The sequence below is a fragment of the Dasypus novemcinctus genome, chromosome 20 (genome assembly GCF_030445035.2).
Source record: "Dasypus novemcinctus isolate mDasNov1 chromosome 20, mDasNov1.1.hap2, whole genome shotgun sequence".
NCBI lineage: Eukaryota > Metazoa > Chordata > Mammalia > Cingulata > Dasypodidae > Dasypus > Dasypus novemcinctus.
Window position 1 is genome coordinate 6,814,955 of NC_080692.1, and position 3,695 is coordinate 6,818,649.

A 3,695-nucleotide genomic window follows, 5' to 3' on the forward strand; every position below is an offset into this window, starting at 1 on the left:
GTACGATCAGCACACTGTTGAGCCTTTTTTTCCGATCCATCCCCCAGGTACTGGGGCTGCGCGCAGCTCACGGCCGCATGCTGATGCGCTCAGAGGCGGCGGGCCTGCTGTGGGAGGCGGGCTGCAGTCGCCCACCGGAGAGTCCTGCATAGAGAGGACGTGGGTGCTCTGGGGTCTGGGCATGTGACCCTGGCGGGAGAATTGCCTTTAAGGGGTGCTTCCCACAGCACGGTCCAGGTCGACCTGCCGCATCCCCCGAGGGTACTTTAAAGGTACACGTCCTGGGTGCTCGTAGACTCACCGAGTCAGAGATTCTAGGAGGGGCCGGAGCTTCTGCCTGGCAAGTCCACACCCCGGGTGACTGTGCCCCAAAGCACAGGGGCTGCTGGTCTTTGGGAGGGCACGGTGCTGGGGGAGGAGGACTGTTGGGCGACTTCTCTCCCTTACCTGGGCTACTGCCCAGCAACATAATCATAACAAAAGATCTCGAAAGTTCCTTGAAGACTCAGGTGGTTATAATTGAGTATTTGAGTTATTGGCCAAAACTTACGTAGAATATTATATAATTCAGCAAACAATAAATAGATAATTTTACCTCCCTGAAAACTAAAACGTCACATTGAGGTATGTTCATCTTGGTATACTAATTTATTTTCTCTAAACCCTGTGATATACTTGCATCCAAAAATGCAGCCTGTTTGAATGCATTCTGTAGTTGATGATCAGCCGGAAGAGGCCGCCCCGGGTCGGTCAGCGATCTCTTCTCAGCCAGCAGAAGCTACTGGCTTCTTATTTGCATGTGCTGCATTAAAGCACGTGCCCTGTTTCAGTGCAGGAAAAGAAGTTGAAATACCACATACGCATACGTACTTTTCCTTTTGGGCCTGGTATTTAAAATAGTAGAATATTGTAGTCTTCAAGTTCTACGTGTTTTCTGGTAAATAAACAGAAGTGTTTTAAATGTCTCTGATCGTAGATGTATGAGCCAGCAGATTTTCAGTCTCCATTTAGCATTGCCTTTAAAAATTATAACTGAGTTCTAATTTTTACAATTTTATTCTGTAAAGAAAGACCAGAATATACCTACACCGTACAATGTTTTTATTTTTAGAAGTACTAGAACAAGCATAGCCGTGGATGGTTCAGATACTTAACTGTCCCTCGCGGGGCTGTTCCCACACTCGCTCCTGTTCTCTAGATCAGGCACGGTTGTGTAGATGACATAATTGACTTTCAAAAGCAATTAGCACCTTTTCCTAGGAACCCACACGTGAACAATACAATCAGACACGCCAGATGAGAACCAAAGGCTCAGAGTCCCTCGAAGGGTGGGAAGGTCGTTTTGCCCACGCTTCAGTCTCCAGAGCGCGGGCGGGGCAGTGGGACGGGCTTTCGGGGTGAAGCCACCTGCGCCTGGAGGCTCAGCCTTCCAGCCGGGGGTCGCATGTGCCGTGGGGGCCAGGGCTGTGGGTTGCCGTGGACACAGGGCCGCTGGCTCGGAGCTCCGCAGCGACCTCCAGCACGGAGCACAGAGCGGTGCCTCCAGCAGTCTGACTGTCCCTCCCGGTTCCCATTGCCCTCAAAGGGCTTTTCCATTTAGGGGGACTGCGTGTCATGAAACCCACCAACGCTTCACAGAAGGAAATCGAACATTCACTCTGTGCTAGAGATCGGGTTGCTGCCAGCCAGCATATCTGTTGCATGTTTCAGGAACATGAGCCCAGGCCTATCAATGTTCATAGAAACCTATAGTGTCGTGTCGATAGTTGTCAGCTGTCGGTAAATAAAGTTCCTCTACTTCCCCTGGCCCTTAGGCAGAGTTGTCTAATACTGTGTCCAGAGCAGAGCCCTGCTGTGGTCCATTTGGAAAACTTAAGAAAACCCTCAGAGTTGAACTCTCCCCTTGATTTTTTAAAGAAAAAGCTAGGTTCTGTTTCTAGCACATCAGAAAAGACATACCTACAAATAGTTTCTCAAATATTGGAGTAAGACAGTTAAACTGGACGATTCAAGGAGTCATGAAATGGGGGGAACGGGTGTAAGCTCAGTGGTTGAGCACCTGCTTCCCAAGTACAAGATCCCAGATTCAATCCCCTGTACCTCCTAAAAATAAAAAAAAAGCCCTGAAATTAGGATGCCATCGCCACCTCCTGCCGGTCAAATCTGCCTGATAAATCTGCCTGGATTAAGAAAATTTAGAGCATTTAATGTTCACCGAACTGCCATACCTTTCAGCATTTACTTTCCCCAAATTTTTAGTTTGAAAACTTTCGGACATATGGAAAAGCTGAAAAAAAAAACATGATCGGATGGAGAAGCCTAAAAACGTGGATATTTTGGCCCATTTGCTTCCCCTCTACATAGCACGTCTCTGCATGTGCACATGCATGCACACACAGTCCTTTTTTGCTTTGGCAAAGACGTCTTAGGTAAACCGTGGCCATTGGGAGGCCCCTGGCTCCGTGGCCCGGCGCTCAGGAGTGGGGAGCAGCGGTTTACAACGCCCGTCGTTGCACACTGGCCACAGCCTGGAGACATGAAGACAATCAGAATGCGATCGAATCCCGAGCTTGGCGATACACGCCCTTAAAGCACCCCCTTCTGCTTGAAAACGGAGCTAGAAGCTCGGAACGTCTTCAGTTCTGGGGCTCGGGACCAGCCCCGACCGCCCCGCCTCGTTCTCCGTCGTGAGCACCTGCCCGAGTTCTGGAGCGCGCCAAGCACCATTTCAGGATTTGAGGAGGGGGGATACCAGACGCAGGTGCACTCGAGCACAGAAGGAGAATAGTCAATTAAAAGATGAAATAATCTTAAAGAAAGCCTTACTTCCCAGTGTTTGGGGGGGGGAGAATGCTGGGGACGTTGCAGAAAATAAAACTTCATCTAATCCCGTCTTGTCCAAAGCCCAGGCGCCTCTGCCTCCCCCGCCTCCCCGTTTAGAACCTGAGCGACAGCCTTGGAGACGTCCGTACTCCTCGCACGTCAGGGCCTGATGCTCAGGACGCGGTCGTTTCCCACGGCGGAAACTTGAAAACAACCCCAAGGACCATCCATCGTTATCGTAATGGTTAGGATATTCTTAGTGGAAAACGCAGGGAGAATCCTACACTAAAACCCCTAGATTTTTTTTTAAAGAACGTGTATATGTAAATGTTTAAATGGACAGAAAAAGACACGGTGTGTAGCCGACGTTAGCAGCGGTTCCCTCGGCTAAACTGTTTTCCGCAGAGGCTACACCATTGTACAGTCCCACCAACGAGGAACGTGCGTTCCTCTCTCCATATCCTGTCCAACGCTGGTTAATTTCTGTTGGTCCGTTTTTATAGCAGCCATTGTAGTGAGTGTGAAATGGTATCTCATTGGGTTTTGATTTGCATTTCCGTCTGCGTAATGGCAAAAGACATTGAGCATCTTTTCTTGGGCTGATTGGCCATTTGTGTTCCTTTGCCTTTTAACCCCTTACGTATTCTCCACTGTATGGCTGTAGGACACTCGTCCTTGAGCCATCTCGGAAGCCCTAATTGTTTCTAGACCTCTCACCTTAATTTTTTCTGAACACTAATCCTTGAAATGCTGAGAACCTCCCTGCTGGGCTTCCACACTCTAGCCAAGAAGAGGTGAGGACTGAAGAGCCGCTGCTTCCATAGCTCTCCACAGCAGCGCACCAGAGTTCATTTCCGTTTACAGCAACAAAT